Source organism: Haematobia irritans, chromosome 4, assembly GCF_050003625.1.
Source record: "Haematobia irritans isolate KBUSLIRL chromosome 4, ASM5000362v1, whole genome shotgun sequence".
Taxonomy (NCBI): Eukaryota; Metazoa; Arthropoda; class Insecta; order Diptera; family Muscidae; genus Haematobia; species Haematobia irritans.
Genome location: NC_134400.1, coordinates 22,700,247 through 22,719,779, shown reverse-complemented (window position 1 = coordinate 22,719,779; position 19,533 = coordinate 22,700,247).

Genomic DNA, 19,533 nt, shown 5'->3' with positions numbered 1-19,533 from the left:
GTCCATAATTATATATAGCCCCCATATAAACCGATCCCTAGATTTGACCTTCGGAGCCTCATGGATGAGCAAAATTCATCCGATTCGTTTGAAATTTTGGACGTTGTGAAATTTGGTACATTGCGCTAATATATGGCCGATAACAACCATGCCAAAATTAGTCCATATCGGTCTATAGTTATATATAGCCGATCCCCAAAAATAATCTACCAAAATTTTATTTCTATAGAAAATTTTGTCAAAATTTTATTTCTATAGAAAATTTTGTCAAACTGAATTATATACGTATTTAATCGGTCTTTTTTTATTTTTGTTAAGAAGTTCTAAGATAACTTGCCATCGGCAAGTGTTACCGCAGCCCAAGTAATTCGATTGTGGATGACAGTCTTTAGTACAAGTTTCTATGCAATCCATGGAGGAGGGTACATAAGATTCGTCCTGGCCGAACTTACGACCGTATATACTTGTTTTTTTTTCCTTTTTTTGGAATCAAGAAAACATTTTTTTGAATCAAGCAAACATTTACTTGGAAATAATTTTTATAATTTTGATTTTTAAAGTGTCATTTGTTTCTACGTGAGTTGCTTTAATAATTCATCGCAAAAAGAGAATGAAAATTCCATAAATGAGATCTGTATCCTAATTTTATTGATACTAAAGGTCTCTAAAAATGTACCTATTTTAAACAAACAGCATATTTAGCTCGGAATCAATAGCAAAATCCTAAAGGGAAGGATAAAATCTTTGGATCAAAGTAAACTTTTTATGTTATTATATGAGATCCATGGTTGTGGTTGTTTTGGGATTATGAGAAATGGAATGCCTCATATCCCTATGAAATCAAATGAAACTAACCAAATATTTTCTGTAAATGAAATATAATATAATTGAATACAGATGCTAGTCCATACATGGTCAAATGTATATTAGTATAACAATTTTTCATTCCACCACATGCCTATGTTCCCTAGGAACGAATGCACAAACAAAAATGGGTTTTGGGAGAGAAATTTTTGGAAATGTTCAATAGCATTTGTAGCAACATATTAGATTTCTTGGAAATTCAATAAAATATTGCATTGCGAAATAGAAATTTATTATACCCTAAATAGAGTATAATAATAGTGGTCACGGTATAATAAATTTTATTTTGCAAGAAAGTATGGTTACAAAATTAAATCTTAAAAATTCCATTAAAATATAATAAAATATAATCCGATCGACTCACATCTAACCTATAGTGTCCATCCGTCTCTCCATGTATTTATTGTTTGCAAGACACAGGTAGCAACTATTAACCGATTTTATAGTGTGGTGTTATTTTGGCATAAGGACGAATTTTATTTAAGTTAGAATATGCACCCTTATAAAAGGGTTGCCTAGTGTTACAATCTGTCAACTGAAAACTTGATACTATTGAAGTTGTATGTACTCAGAAACAAGTATATACGGCCGTAAGTTCGGCCAGGCCGAATCTTATGTTCCCTTCACCATGGATTGCATGGGAGCCACCGTGGTGCAATGGTTAGCATGCCCGCCTTGCATACACAAGGTCGTGGGTTCGATTCCTGCTACGACCGAACACCAAAAAGTTTTTCAGCGGTGGATTATCCCACCTCAGTAATGCAGGTGACATTTCTGAGGGTTTCAAAGCTTCTCTAAGTGGTTTCACTGGAATGTGGAACGCCGTTCGGACTCGGCTATAAAAAGGAGGTCCCTTGTCATTGAGCTTAACATGGAATCGGGCAGCACTCAGTGATAAGAGAGAAGTTCACCACTGTGGTATCACAATGGACTGAATAGTCTAAGTGAGCCTGATACATCGGGCTACCACATAACCTAATGGATTGCATAGAAACTTGTACTAAAGACTGTCATCCACAATCGAATTACTTGGTTTGCTGTACACTTGCCGATGGCAAGGTATCTTAAAACTTCATAACACCGTCTTCTCAATCGTAAATTAGTCCATACGGGGTATATATAAAACAAAACCAGTAAGGAAAGTCTAAAGTCGGGCGGGGCCGACTATATTATACCCTGCACCACTTTGTAGATCTAAATTTTCGATACCATATCACATCCGTCAAATGTGTTGGGGCTATATATAAAGGGTTTTCCCAAATACATACATTTAAATATCACTCGATCTGGACAGAATTTGATAGACTTCTACAAAATCTATAGACTCAAAATTTAAGTCGGCTAATGCACTAGGGTGGAACACAATGTTAGTACAAAAATATGGGAAACATTTAAATCTGGAGCAATTTTAAGAAAACTTCGCAAAAGTTTATTTATGATTTATCGCTCGATATATATGCATTAGAAGTTTAGGAAAATTAGAGTCATTTTTACAACTTTTCGACTAAGCAGTGGCGATTTTACAAGGAAAATGTTGGTATTTTGACCATTTTTGTGGAAATCAGAAAAACATATATATGGAAGCTATATCTAAATCTGAACCGATTTCAACCAAATTTGGCACGCATAGCTACAATGCCAATTCTACTCCCTGTGTAAAATTTCAACTAAATCGGAGTTAAAATTGGCCTCTACGGTCATATGAGTGTAAATCGGGCGAAAGCTATATATGGGAGATATATCTAAATCTGAACCGATTTCAACCAAATTTGGTGCGCATAGCAACAATGCTAATTCTACACCCTGTGCAAAATTTCAACTAAATCGGAGCAAAAAATTGGCCTCTGTGGTCATGTGAGTGTAAATCGGGCGAAAGCTATATATGGGAGCTATATCTAAATCTGAACCGATTTCAACCAAATTTGGCACGCATAGCTACAATGCTAATTATAATCCCTGTGCAAAATTTCAACTAAATCGGAGCAAAAAATTGGCCTCTGTGGTCATTTGAGTGTAAATCGGGCGAAAGCTATATATGGGAGATATATATAAATCTGAACCGATTTCAACCAAATTTGGTACCCACAGCTACAATGCTAATTCTACTCCCTGTGCAAAATTTCAACTAAATCGGAGCAAAAAATTGGCCTCTGTGGGCAAATAAGTGTAAATCGGGCGAAAGCTATATATGGGAGCTATATCTAAATCTGAACCGATTTCAACCAAATTTGGTACGCATAGCTACAATGCTAATTCTACTCCCTGTGCAAAATTTCAACTAAATCGGAGCAAAAAATTGGCCTCTGTGGGCAAATGAGTGTAAATCGGGCGAAAGCTATATATGGGAGCTATATCTAAATCTGAACCGATGTTTTCCAAAATCAATAGGGATCGTCTTTGAGCCGAAACAGGACCCTATACCAAATTTTAGGACAATATACCAAATTTAGGACAAATTTTGGCGAAATTTTCTATAGAAATAAAATTTTGATAAAATTTTCTATAGCAATAAAATTTTGACAAAATTTTCTATAGCAATAAAATTTTGACAAAATTTTCTATAGCAATAAAATTTTGACAAAATTTTCTATAGCAATAAAATTTTGACAAAATTTTCTAAAGAAGTAAAATTTTGACAAAATTTTCTATAGTAAAAAATTTTGACAAAATTTTCTATAGTAATAAAATTTTGACAAAATTTTCTATGTTAAAAAAAATTTTGACAAAATTTTCTATAGAAATTAAATTTTGGTAGATTATTTTTGGGGATCGGCTATATATAACTATAGACCGATATGGACCAATTTTGGCATGGTTGTTAGCGTCCATATACTAGCGCAATGTACCAAATTTCACTACGTACCAAATTTCAACCGGATCGGGTGAATTTTGCTTTTCCAAGGGACTTCAGAGGCCAAATCTGGGGATCGGTTTATATGGGGGCTATATATAATAATGTACCGATATGGACCAATTTTTGCACGGTTGTTAGAGACCATATACTTACACCATGTACCAAATTTCAGCCAGATCGGATGAAATATGCTACTCTTATAGGCTCCGCAAACCAAATCTGGGGGTCCGTTTATATGGGTGCTATACGTAAAAGTGGACCGATATGGCCCATGTGCAATACCGTCCGACCTACATCAATAACAACTACTTTTGCAAAGTTTCAAGTCGATAGCTTGTTTCGTTCGGAAGTGAGCGTGATTTCAACAGACGGGCGGACGGACGGACATGCTTAGATCGACTCAGAATTTCACCACGACCCAGAGTATATATAATTTATGGGGTCTTAGAGCAATATTTCGCTCTTCCTATGGTGGAGGGTATAAAAAACTCCAAAAACATTTAACATTTGTTTTAACGGTTTAGCTTGCACCGACAATTTACAATTCTAAAAACTATATTAAACATTAAAGCACTACCTACAATAGCTATCGACTTGTCAAAATTTTATTTCTATAGAAAATTTTGTCAAAATTGAATTTCTATAGAAAATTTTGCCAAAATTTTATTTCTATAGAAAAATTTTGTCAACATTTTACTTCTATAGAAAATGTTTTTAAAAGTTTATTTATTTAGAAATTTTTGTCAAAATTTTATTTCTAAGAAAATTTGTTCAAAATTTTATTTCTAAGAAAATTTGTTCAAAATTTTATTTCTAAGAAAATTTGTTCAAAATTTTATTTCTATAGAATATTTTGTGAATTTTTTTTTCTATAGAAAATTTTGTCAAAATTTATTTCTATAGAAACTTTTGTCAAAAATTTATTTCTATAGAAAATTTTGTCAAAATTTTATTTCTCTATAAAATTTTTTCAAAATTTTATTTCTATAAAAAATTTTGTCAACAATTTATTTCTATAGAAAATTTTGCCAAAATGTTATTTCTATAGAAAATTTTGTCAAAATTTTATTTCTATAGAGAATTTTGTCAAAATTTTATTTCTATAGAAAATTTTGTAAAAGTTTTATTTCCATAGAAACTGTTGTCAAAATTGTATGTCTCTAGAAAATGTTGTCAAAATTTTATTTCTATAGAATTTTTTTTATACCCTTAACCACAAAGTGGTGGTAGCCATCGTGGTGCAATGGTTAGCATGCCCCCCTTGCATACACAAGGTCGTAGGTTCGATTCCTGCTTCGACCGAACACCAAAAAGTTTTCAAGCGGTGGATTATCCCACCTCAGTAATGCTGGTGACATTTCTGAGGGTTTCAAAGCTTCTCTAAGTGGTTACACTGCAATGTGGAACGCCGTTCGGACTCGGCTATAAAAAGGAGGTCCCTTGTCATTGAGCTTAACATGGAATCGGGCGGCACTCAGTGATAAGAGAGAAGTTCACCAATGTGGTATCACAATGGACTGAATAGTCTAAGTGAGCCTGATACATCGGGCTGCCACCTAACCTAACCTAACCTAACCACAAAGTGGTCAGGGTATAATAACTTTGATCTGGCAAAAAATTTTCTTACCTGAAATATTGATTATAGACCCCATTAAATATATACCGATCGACTCAGAATCACCTCCTGAGTCGAACTAGCCCTTGGGGTCCATCCGTCTGTCCATGTATTTGTTGTTCGCAGGATTCCAGTTGCAATTATTAACCGAGTTTGATGAAATTTGGTATATGACGTTCTTTTTACACAAGGACGAACGCTATTGAAAATCGGATCAAATTTAGATATAGCTCCCATATATATGTAGCGCCTAATTTCGATAAATGGGGTCTGATTGCGCTCATTTACTAACCGATCGTCATCAAATTTGCCACAAAGTGATCTAATTTATCACCCTTTAAGTGTGCAAAATTTCATTGAAATCGGTTCAGAGTTAGATATAGCTCCCATATATGTGTATCTCCCGATTTTCCCAAATTTGGCTATAAGTCACTTATATATCAACCGATCTTACGCAAAAGTGGCGTACTCTAATCTTCTATAGTACTAACTATATATGCAAAAAATCATGGAAGTCGGTTCAGATTTAAATATTGCTCCCATATGTATGTATCACCCGATTTTGGAAAATTTGGTCATAATAGCCTTATTTATTAACCAATCTTACTCAAATTTAGCACAAGGTAACCTTCTGTCGTTTCAACCAAGCCTGGAAAATATCATCCAAATCGGTTCAGTGCAAAATCAGTGCAAAGCTACAACTATATATAATATCAGACATTTCTGCTCAGATTGTGGCAAAACAAAACCTATATTAATGTTACCCACAAATGCTTATGTTTACGCATAGGGGTGGTTTAGGGTATGATATAGTCGGCCCCGCCCGAGTTTCTACTTTACTTACTTGTTTTGAATAGGGTTTGAATTAAGTCGTCTTCGATCAATTCATCAATACATGACATACAGAATGTCATAGTTGGTATGCCATCTCACCTAGGATAGGAAAAGTTTTTGGCCCATAACTATCTGCGGCCAACAATAATTATTCCGATGATGGTGAGTGTATTATATGCAGATGATGATGATGAGGTTGACGATGAATCCTTTGATGTTGGCCATGGAGTAAAAATCGCAAGGAAAGAGTGTAGCAGCAATAACATATCAGCAACCAGAGATATTTGTTTACTTCAGCAAATCAATGATATTGCTGCAATGATATGCTATGCTGACTGTGATGATGTTGTCCTTTATACTGCTGGGATTGATGTTGCCGGAGTTATTGATGTGTAAAGCGTGACTTGCTGTTAAAACAGTTGTTGCTTCGGTTGTTAAGCAAATATTAATAATAAACACACGCACACACACACGCAGATTTGACAGTGTACACACATAAATACACATATCCTTGTACACAAATTCACTACAAAAATTAATATCTTCAATATTAAATATGCCTTCACATAGTCCAGCAATACAAATGGCTATCAACTTCGAATGTTCACACCACCAACCACACACAGGCATGATAACAGCAGGCGTGGATGCCGTTCACGATTGCCACAGTTAGTAGAATACTAACGAAAATTGGAGATTTTTTACTGTTTGGTAGATTGGTAGAATTCTTGAAGTTTTGGTAGATTTTGCAAAATATTCCTTCTCCTAATAAAAGATACTTTATAAATTTTCTATAGCAAAAAAACAAAAAAAAATTGACAAAAAATTTTCTCGAAATAATGTTCTGACAAAATTTTCTATAGAAATAAAATTTTGACAAAAATCTTTGCAGAAATCAAATTTTGACAAAATTTTCTATAGAAGTAAAATTTTGACAACATTTTCTATAGAAATAAAATTTTGTCAAAATTTTCTATAGAAATAAAATTTTGGCAATATTTCCTATACAGAGAAAATTTTGACTAAATTTTCTAAAGAAATCAAATTTTGTCATAATTTGCTAAAGAAATAAAATTTTGAAAAAATTTCTATAGAAATAAAATTTTGACAATATTTCCTATACAGAGAAAATTTTGACTAAATTTTCTAACGAAATCAAATTTTGTCATAATTTTCTAAAGAAATAAAATTTTGTCATAATTTTCTAAAGCAATAAAAATTTTGTCATAATTTTCTAAAGAAATAAAATTTTGACAAAATTTTCTATGCCAACAAACATTTGACAAAATATTCTATAGAAATAAAATTTCAACAAATCTTTCCACAGAAGTAAAATTTTGCAAAATTTTTTATAGAAATAAAATTTTGACAAAAATTTCTGCAAATTTTCTATAGAAATAAAACTTTGACAAAATTTTCTATGCAAACAAACATTTGACAAAATTTTCAATGGAAATAAAATTTCAACAAAACTTTCCACAGAAGTAAAATTTTAACATAATTTTCTATAGAAATAAATTTTTGACAAAATTTTCTATAGAAATAAAATTTTCACAAAATTTTCTATAGAAATAAAAATTTTGACGAAATTTTCTATAGAAATAAAATTTTGACAAAATATTCTATAGAAAAACAAGTATATACGGCCGTAAGTTCGGCCAGGCCGAAGCTTATGTACCCTCCATCATGGATTGTAGAAACTTCATCTAAACACTGCCATCCACAATCGAATTACTTAAGTTGCGGCAACGCTTGCCGATGGCAAAGTATCTTAAAACCTCCTAACACCATCTTCTAAATTGTATGTAAGTCCATACGTGGTATATATTAAATCAAAAAAGATCGATCCAATACGTATATAATTCAGTTTGACAAAGTAGACATAAAATTTTGACAAAATTTTCTACAGAAATAAAATTTTAACAAAATTTTCTATAGAAATAAAATTTTCACAAAATTTTCTATAGAAATAAAAATTTTGACAAAATTTTCTATAGAAATAAAAATTTTGACAAAATTTTCTATAGAAAGAAAATTTTGACAAAAATTTCTACAGAAATAAAATTTTAACAAAATTTTCTATAGAATAAAATTTTGACAAAATTTTCTATAGAAATAAAATCTTGGTAGATTATTTTTGGCTCGAGTGGCAGCCATGATTATGAACCGAATAAAATTTGAACAAAATTTTCTATAGAAATAAAATTTTTACAAAATTTTCTATAGAAATAAAATTTTGACAATGATGAAAATTTTATTATGAACTGAATAAAATTTTAACAAAATTTTCTCTAGAAATAAAATTTTGACAAAATTTTCTATATAAATAAAAGTTTGGTAGATTATTTTTGGCTCTAGTGGCAACCATGATTATGAACCGAAATGGACCAATTTTTGTGTGATTGGTCCAATTTTGGTATGGTTGTTAGCGACCATATACTAACACCACGTTCCTAATTTGAACCGGATCGGATGAATTTTGCTCCTCCAAGAGGCTCCGGAGGTCAAATCTGGAGAATGTTTTATATGGGGGCTATATATAATTATGAACCGTTATGGACCAATTCTGGCACGGTTGTTAAAGATCATATACTAACACCATGTTCCAAATTACAACCGGATTGGATGGAATTTGCTTCTCTTGGAGACTTCGCAAGCCAAATCTGGGGATCGGTTTATATGGGGGCTATATATAATTATGAGCCGATGTGGACCAATTTTTGCATGGTTGTTAGAGACCATATACCAATATCATGTACCAAATTTCAGGCGGATCGGATGAAATTTGCTTCTCTTTGAGGCTCCGCAACCCAAATCTGGGGATCGGTTTATATGGGCGCTATATATAATTATGGACCGATGTGGACCAATTTTTGCATGGTTGTTAGGGACCATATACTAATACCATGTACCAAATTTCAGCCGGATCGGATGCAATTTGCTCCTCTTTGAGGCTTCGCAAGCCAAATCTGGAGATCGGTTATATGGGGTCTATATATAATTATGGACCGATGTGGACCAATTTTTGCACGGTTGTTAGAGACCATATACCAACATCATGTACCAAATTTCTGCCGGATCGGATGAAATTTGCTTCTCTTTGAGGCTCCGCAAGCCAAATCTGGGGGTTTATATGGGGGCTATATATAAATATGAACCGATGTGGACCAATTTTTGCATGATTGTTAGAGACCATATACCAACACCATGTACCAAATTTCAGCTGGATAGGATGAAATATGCTTCTGGTAGAGGCTCCACAAGCCAAATCTGAGGGTCCCTTTATATGGGGGCTATATGTAAAAGTGGACCGATATGGCCCATTTTCAATACCATCTGACCTACATCGATAACAACTACTTGTGCCAAGTTTCAAGTCGATAGCTTGTTTCGTTCGGAAGTTAGCGTGATTTCAACAGACGGGCGGACGGACGGACGGACATGCTTAGATCGACTCAGAATTTCACCACGACCCAGAATATATATACTTTATGGGGTCTTAGAGCAATATTTCGATGTGTTACAAACGGAATGACAAAGTTAATATACCCCCATCCTATGATGGAGGGTATAAAAAATTTGACAAAATTTTCTATAGAAATAAAATTTTGATAACATTTTTTATACCAATAAAATTGTGACAAAATTATATATAGAAATCAAATTTTGACAACATTTTCTATAGACATACACTTTTGACAAAATTTTCTTTAGAAATAAAATTTTGACAAAATTTTCTATGCAAACAAACATTTGACAAAATTTTCTATAGAAATAAAATTTTAAGAAAAATTTCTGCAGAAATAAAATTCTGACAAAAATTTCTGCAGAATTTCTGCAGAAATAAAACTGTGATGAAATTTTCTATAGAAATCAAATTTTGACAACATTTTCCGCAAAGGTAAAATTTTGAGAAAATTCTCTATGGAAATAAAATTTTAACAAAATTTTCAATAGAAATAAAATTTTGACAACATTTTCTATAGAAATAAAATTGTGACAAAATTATCTATAGAGATCAAATTTTGGCAAACAGTCATTAGACAAAATTTTCTATGGAAAGAAAATTTTGATAAAATTTTCTATAGAAATAAAATTTTGACAAAACTTTCCACAGAGGTAAAATTTTGAGAAACTCTCTATGTAAATAAAATTTTGACAAAATTTTCTGTAGAAATAAAATTTTGACAAAATTTTCTATAGAAATAAAATTTTGACAAAACTTTCTATAGAAATAAAATTTTGACAAAATTTTCTATAGAAATAAAATTTTGACAAAATTTTCTATAGACATAAAATTTTGACAAAATTTTCTATAGGAATAAAATTTTGACAAAATTTTCTATAGAAATAAAATTTTGACAAAATTTTCTATAGTAATAAAATGTTGACAAAATTTTCTATAGAAATAAAATTTTGCCAAAATTTTCTATAGAAATAAAAGTTTGACAAATTTTTTTACAGAAATAAAATTTTGACAAAATTTTTTACAGAAATAAAATTTTGACAAAATTTTCTATAAAAATAAAATTTTGCCAAAATTTTTTACAGAAATAAAATTGTGACAAAATTATCTATAGAGATCAAATTTTGGCAAACAGTCATTAGACAAAATTTTCTATGGAAAGAAAATTTTGATAAAATTTTCTATAGAAATAAAATTTTGACAAAACTTTCCACAGAGGTAAAATTTTGAGAAAACTCTCTATGGAAATAACATTTTAACTAAATTTTCTATAGAAAAATTTAGACAAAATTTTCTATAGAAATAAAATTTTGACAAAATTTTCTATAGACATAAAATTTTGACAAAGTTTCTATAGGAATAAAATTTTGACAAAATTTTCTATAGAAATAAAATTTTGACAAAATTTTCTATAGTAATAAAATGTTGACAAAATTTTCTATAGAACTAAAATTTTGCCAAAATTTTCTATAGAAATAAAATGTTTGCAAAATTTTCTATAGAAATAAAATTTTGCCAAAATTTCCTATAGAAATAAAAGTTTGACAAATTTTTTTACAGAAATAAAATTTTGACAAAATTTTTTACAGAAATAAAATTTTGACAAAATTTTCTATAAAAATAAAATTTTGCCAAAATTTTTTACAGAAATAAAATTGTGATAAAATTATCTATAGAGATCAAATTTTGGCAAACAGTCATTAGACAAAATTTTCTATGGAAAGAAAATTTTGATAAAATTTTCTACAGAAATAAAATTTTGACAAAACTTTCCACATAGGTAAAATTTTGAGAAAACTCTCTATGGAAATAACATTTTAACTAAATTTTCTATAGAAATAAAATTTTGACAAAATTTTCGATAGAAATGAAATTTTACCAAAATTTCCTATAGAAATAAAAGTTTGACAAAATTTTTTACAGAAATAAGATTTTGACAAAATTTTTTACAGAAATAAGATTTTGACAAAATTTTTTACAGAAATAAAATTTTGACAAAATTTTCTATAAAAATAAAATTTTGCCAAAATTTTTTACAGAAATAAAATTTTGACAAAATTTTTTACAGAAATATAATTTTGACAAAATTTTCTATAGAAATACAATTTTGACAAAATTTTCTATAGAAATAAAATTTTGACAAAATTTTCTATAGAAATAAATTGTTGACAAAATTTTTTATAGAAATAAAAATTTGCAAAGTATTTTTTTTTTAGTTTTTTTTTTGCTAATATTTGCTCCATATTTTGGTAAAATATTTTCGGCTGTGTGGCAACCGTGATGTTGTTTGCCTGCATCTTCAATATAGAAAAGTAAGCGATTCATATGCACTACACGTTAATTTCGTTTGCTGTTATTGATGCTATTTGATTGGTTGGACATGCATGTTGTATGATGGGCTTAATAAACTTCTCTCATTTACTTTTTTTAAGTCGGACAGATTGTGTAAATAGTGTGGACATAGTGTGTACATAAAAAAGGTATCTTTGTTTATTTACTAAAGGAGATATTTGTATTGAAAAACGCCAGAGAGTGTTGAAGACCTTGAACAAGTGAGGAAAGTATATAGTCGGGTATGGAAACAATAGGATACCCTAAACTACCCGTCATGAATTAGAAACGTTATTCGGGGGTATTGTGTAAATTTTGAGTTCTTAAACACAGATCGCATAGTCAGATTAATATTTTGTTGTTTTTTTCCAGTCCAGGGTATTGTGTAAATTTTGAGTTCTTAAACACAGATCGCATAGTCAGATTAATATTTTGTTGTTTTTTTTCCAGTGCATATGTGTCTTTTCATTTTCTCAGATACAGCATTGTGTATTTGTCTGCACCTCTGCTTTTAAAATCACTTCGTTTCGTAAAAATGATGCACTTGTTAAGAGCTAACATTTTATTTCACAAAGGAAAATTGGAATCGTCTTGCAACTTCAATCAAAGGTAGAGATTTTATTTATTTGCCATATGAACCATAGCAATCTTGTACATTACCGGAAGCAATAATATTCAATAGGAATAGAGTGGAAGGATATGACAGTGATTTTGTAGTCGAAAAGAAGAATAAAGAACTACATTCTGCTAAAAAAATTTTCTAAAAAAAAATTCTCACAGACATATTAAAAAAATAAAATGAACTTCAAACAAAACTCATAAATTTTTCTTAGAAATAGTATCTTCGAAAAAGGGTGTGTGTACACAGCCGAAAGTTTGGAAAGAAAATTTTGATAAAATTTTCTATAGAAATAAAATTTTGACAAAATTTTCCACAGAGGTAAAATTTTGAGAAAATTCTCTATGGAAATAAATTTTTAACAAAATTTTCTATAGAAATAAAAAAAATCTCACAGACATAGTAATAAAATATATTGAACTTCAAATAAAACTCATAAATTGTTCTTAGAAGTAGTAACTTCGAAAAAGGGTGTGTGTACACAGCCGAAAGTTTGGAAAGAAAATTTTGATAAAATTTTCTATAGAAATAAAATTTTGATAAAATTTTCCACAGAGGTAAAATTTTGAGAAAATTCTCTACGGAAATAAAATTTTAACAAAATTTTCTATAGAAATAAAAAAAATTCTCACAGACATAGTAATAAAATATATTGAACTTCAAATAAAACTCATAAATTTTTCTTAGAAATAGTAACTTCGAAAAAGGGTGTGTGTACACAGCCGAAAGTTTGGTCAGGCCAAATATTATGTACTCACACACGAAGGGTTGCGTACAAAGTTCTACTAAAGAATGTCAACCACAATTGAATTACTTCGATTGTTGTAATAGTTGCCCATTACAAAGTATAGTTTTATCATTATGTTCGTCATTGAAAGTTAGTCCATATGGAAACTATGTTGGAGAAATAGGCAGATTCACTATCTATATAAGCTTCTTTAGTCCTTGATCGGTTTATGCAGAGGAGCCTATACATTATTTTGAACCGATGTGTACCAATTTGGCATTGTAATTTCCTCCACTCCGGAGGTCAAATCTGTGGATCGAATTATATGGGGACTGTATAAAATTATAACCGGTGTGGAAAAATCTTTGAATGGTTGTTAGAAGGTATATACTAAAATCCAAACCAATTGGAATTAAAAGAATAGAAAATCAATAATCCGATCCGGCTGAAATTTGGTACATGATGTTGGTATTTGGTCTCTAACAACCATGCGAAATTGGTCCACATCGATCCATAATTATTTATAGCCCCCAAATAAACCGATCCCCAGATTTGGCTTGCGGAGCCTCTAATAGAATCAAATTTCATCCGATCCGGCTGAAACGTAGTACGTGGTGCTAGTATATGGTCTCCAAAAATTGGAAACCGGAGACCGGATAATGACAAAATTGACATTTTCGGCTAACCGCTAAAACCGGGTTTTGACCATCGGTTAACCGGGTTTCTGTATTTCAACGAAATTTCTTTAAATTTTTCATATATTTCTTCCAAAAGTGGAACTTTTTGCAGAGATACACTGAAGGTGAGAAACAAATGACTACCCTACGGGAAATTAGTGGAAATTGCCACTAATGGACCCATTACAGGACTGGTATTAGTGCTCTAGTTTATCAACATTAAAGGTTAGGTTAAAGTGGCAGCCCGATTAAGATTCAGGCTCACTTAGACTATTCAGTCCATTGTGATACATTTACTCACTTGATATTAAAATCTTCTAAAATTATTTATTGTTCTAAAATTATTTATTGTTCTAAAATTATTTATTGTTGTAAAATTTTTTATTGTTCAACATATTCCTTTCCGGTCCGATACGGATGGAAACAGGGTCCTAAAAGTTTGTCCCAGGCTGTTTCATGAGCAGTTTTCTATGGGGTAGTCCTACTAAGTTGTTCCAGGACGTGTCCTTTGAGATGAGTCTAAGTCGTGTCCTAACGTGTACATTTTCCCAGCCAATTACAAACCCATGTTAGAGTGACCGGTCCATTCCATACGCTTGCACCAGAACTGTGACTGGTCCATACACACCAGGGAAAACCAGGTTTTACAAAATTGGGATTTTCGGATAAACCGTAAACCGTCTTTTCAAAAAACCGATTATTTGGACACCCTACTCTGGAGTATCTTGAAGGAGCAAAATTCATCCGATTCGGTTGAAACCATGCCAAAATTGGTCCGTATCGATATATATTATATATAGCCCTCAAATAAACCAATTCCCAATCACAGAAAAATCACGATTGCCACTGGATCCAAAAATAATCTACCAAAATTTTATTGCCCTAGAAAATATTGTCAACATTTTATATTTCAATAGAAAATTTTGTCAAAATTTTGTTTCTATAGAAAATTTTGTCAACATTTTATGCCTATGAAAAATATATAATTTCTATAAAAAATTTTGTCAAAAATTTATTTCCATAGAAAATTTTGTCAGAATTTTATTTCTATAGAAAATGTTGTCAGATTTTTATTTCTGTAGAAGGTTAGGTTAGGTTAGGTTATGTGGCAGCCCGATGTATCAGGCTCACTTAGACTATTCAGTCCATTGTGATACCACAGTGGTGAACTTCTCTCTTATCACTGAGTGCTGCCCGATTCCATGTTAAGCTCAATGACAAGGGACCTCCTTTTTATAGCCGAGTCCGAACGGCGTTCCACATTCCAGTGAAACCACTTACAGAAGCTTTGAAACCCTCAGAAATGTCACCAGCATTACTGAGGTGGGATAATCCACCGCTGAAAAACTTTTTGGTGTTCGGTCGTAGCAGGAATCGAACCCACGACCTTGTGTATGCAAGGCGGGCATGCACCACGGTGGCTCCCATGTTTTTTGTTTTTTCATTCGTGTTTTGTTTTTTATTGTGGGTTTGTACTTCACCCATATTTGTTGTTTTGATTTCAGCTTAAAAACTTTGACAAACATTATTTTCCTCTGTTAGTTAAGCTACTCTTGTAGTTTGGTCAACACAATGGTTTTAAAGCTGAGATCAAAACAACAAATAACAAGTTTATACGGCCGTAAGTTCGGTCAGGCCGAAGCTTATGTACCCTCCACCATGGATTGCTTAGAAACTTCTACTGCGACTGTCATCCACAATCGAATTACTTGGGTTGCGGTAACACTTGCCGATGGCAAGATATCTTAAAACTTCTTAACACCGTCTTCTAAATTGCAAGGTAATCCATACGTAGTACATATTAAACTAAAAGAGGCCGATTAAAAACGTATATAATTAAGTTTGACAAAATTTGTATAGAAATAAAATTTTGGTAAAAGTTTCTATAGAAATAAAATTTTGACAAAATAAAATTTTGACAAAATAAAATTTTGACAACATTTTCTATAGAAGAAAAATTTGGACACCATTTTCTATAGAAATAAAATTTTGACAAAATTTTCTATAGAAATAAAATTTTGTCAAAATTTTCTATAAAAATAAAATTTTGACAAAAAATTCTATAGAAATAACATTTTGACAAAATTTTCTATAGAAATAAAATTTTGAAAAAAATTTTCAATAGAATTAAAATTTTGACAACCTTCTCTATAGAATTAAAATTTGTACAACATTTTCTATAGAAATAAAATTTTGCCAAAATTTTATATAGAAATAAAGTTTGACAAAATTTTCTGTAGAAATAACATTTTGACAAACTTTTCTATAGAAATAAAATTTTGACAACCTTCTCTATAGAATTAAAATTTTGACAACATTTTCTATAGAAATACAATTTTGCCAAAATTTTCTATAGAAATAAAGTTTGACAAAATTTTCTGTAGAAATAACATTTTGACAAAATTTTCTATAGAAATAAAATTTTGAAAAAATTTTCAATAGAATTAAAATTTTGACAACCTTCTCTATAGAATTAAAATTTTGACAACCTTCTACATAGAAATAAAATTTTGCCAAAATTTTCTATAAAAATAAAGTTTGACAAAATTTTCTATAGGAATAACAAAAATTTTCTATAGAAATAAAATTTTGGTAGATTATTTTTGGCTCGAGTGGTAACCATGATTATGAAGTTCACCAATGTGGCATCACAACGGACTGAATAGTCTAAGTGAGCCTGATACATCGGGCTGCCACCTAACCTAACCTAACCTATGATTATGAACCGATATGGACCAATTTTTGTGTGATTGGGGATCGGCTATATATAACTATAGCGGCCACATACCAACACCACGTTCCAAATTTCAACCGGATCGGACGAATTTTGCTCCTCCAAGAGGCTCCGGAGGACAAATCTGGGGATTGGTTTATATGGGGGCTATATATAATTATGTACCGATATGGACCAATTCTTGCATGGTTGTTAGAGACCATATACTTACACCATGTACCAAATTTCAGCCGAATCGGATGAAATTTGCTTCTCTTAGAGGCCTCGCAAGCCAAATCGGGGGATCGGTTTATATGGGGGCTATATATAATTATTGACCGATGTGGACCAATTTTTGCATGGTTGTTAGAGACCATACACTTACACTACGTTCCAAATTTCAGCCGGATCGGATGAAATTTGCTTCTCTTAGAGGCCTCGCAATCCAAATCGGGGGATCGGTTTATATGGGGGCTATATATAATTATGGACCGATATGGACCAATTCTTGCATGGTTGTTAGAGACCATATACTTACACCATGTACCAAATTTCAGCCGAATCGGATGAAATTTGCTTCTCTTAGAGGCCTCGCAAGCCAAATCGGGGGATCGGTTTATATGGGGCTATATATAATTATGGACCGATATGGACCAATTTTTGCATGGTCGTTAGAGACCATACACTTACACCATGTACCAAATTTCAGCCGAATCGGATGAAATTTGCTTCTCTTAGAGGCCTCGCAAGCCAAATCGGGGGATCGGTTTATATGGGGGCTATATATAATTATGGACCGATGTGGACCAATTTTTGCATGGTTGTTAGAGACCATATACTTACACCATGTACCAAATTTCAGCCGGATCGGATGAAATTTGCTTCTCTTAGAGGCCTCGCAATCCAAATCGGGGGATCGGTTTATATGGGGGCAATATATAATTGTGGACCGATGTGGACCAATTTTTGCCTGGTTGTTAAAGACCATATACTAACACCATGTACCAAATTTCAGCCGGATCGGATGAAATTTGCTTCTCTTGGAGGCCTCGCAAGCCAAATTTGGGGGTCCGTTTATATGGGGGCTATACGTAAAAGTGGACCGATATGGCCCATTTGCAATACCATGCGACCTACATCAAGAACAACTATTTGTGCCAAGTTTCAAGACGATAGCTTGTTTCGTTCGGAAGTTAGCGTGATTTCAAAAGACGGACGGACGGACATGCTTGGATCGACTCAGAATTTCACCACGACCCAGAATATATATATACTTTATGGGGTCTTAGAGCAATATTTCGATGTGTTACAAACGGAATGACAAAGTTAATATACCCCCCATCCTATGGTGGAGGGTATAACAAAGGACTTTTATATATCACCTCTAAGTATCTTCTAGTGATGATGAAAACTAACGGTGTTTTCTTTTCTGAAAAAATTGATTTGCCTTAATTTTGTCTGTACAGAATGGGCATATTTGAAATGTTGCAGCAACCTAAAAAAATTCTATCGTTTCAGCGGGCAGAAAAGAATTCAAATGAGCAATCAGGGCAATCGTAGCGCTCTCGTTTGTCGGCAGTGCTGAAAATGCCCGCAATTTGCCTCTACGCGTGGCACTATTTTCACAACAGAATTCGAACCTTTTCGCACTTTTGCATGTTTTTTTTTCAGAAAAGAACCTAAATGTACATTTTCCGGGCAAAATGCAAAAAATGCGCATTTTTTAAAAGAAAAGAAAACACCATAAGTCAATTTGCAGAGGATCATTTTTGGATGTACTTTGAAAGTAATCCCTTAGGAAATCCAAATAAATTGAAAAATTTAAAAAGTAAATTTTTATTTCTGAAAGAAATATTTCCCATTCTAAATAAATGGTTTGATAACCACAGTGCCTAACTCTTAACATTTATGTAGAATGTACTATGTTTCGCTACAAGTACAAGTGGATAAATATTAATAAAATCTTTGCCAATAAACAGGTATTGGCTCAAAGAGTACTTTGATGTCAGGTTATTTAAGAGAAGTGAACGTCCGGCACATACATTAATGTGGGTGTATAAATAAAGGACGTTTGCGATTTTTCTCAGATTTTATAATGTCTTTCGAGGTAGATCTCTCTATTCTACACTCAAAGAAAAACAGGTATATACGGCCGTAAGTTAGGCCAGGCCGAATCTTATGTAACCTCAACCATGGATTGAGTAGAAACTTCTACTAAAGACTTTCATCCACAATCGAATTACTTGGGTTGCGGTAACACTTGCCGATGACCTTGCCATCTTAAAACTTCTTAACATCGACCTCTAAATGGTAAGTTAGTCCATAGGTGGTATATATTAGACAAAAACAAGTATATACGGCCGTAAGTTCGGCCAGGCCGAAGCTTATGTACCCTCCACCATGGATTGCGTAGAAACTTCTTCTAAACACTGCCATCCACAATCGAATTACTTGGGTTGCGGTAACGCTTGCCGATGGCAAGGTATCTTAAAACCTCCTAACACCGTCTTCTAAATTATAAGTAAGTCCATACGTGATATATGTCACTTGTTATATTCTCTAAAAGAGTCAGCGTTTATCACAAAAAGTATGTATACCTTTCTTCCAAACAAGCTTTATTACAGCGAAAAGCAAATGCGAAACTATATTTGTTTATCTAAAATTTCGTTTAAGATGAAAGAATTGTTTTTGTGTGTGTATGGGTGAAGATATTTTTTTGGCTTAGATTTACTGTCAAATGTAACCCATCTCAATATTCTGATTCAGATTTATAAATAATTCTAACAATTCAAAGAGTTCTCTCTATGAATTCTAGTTTAAGTTGTCACAAGTA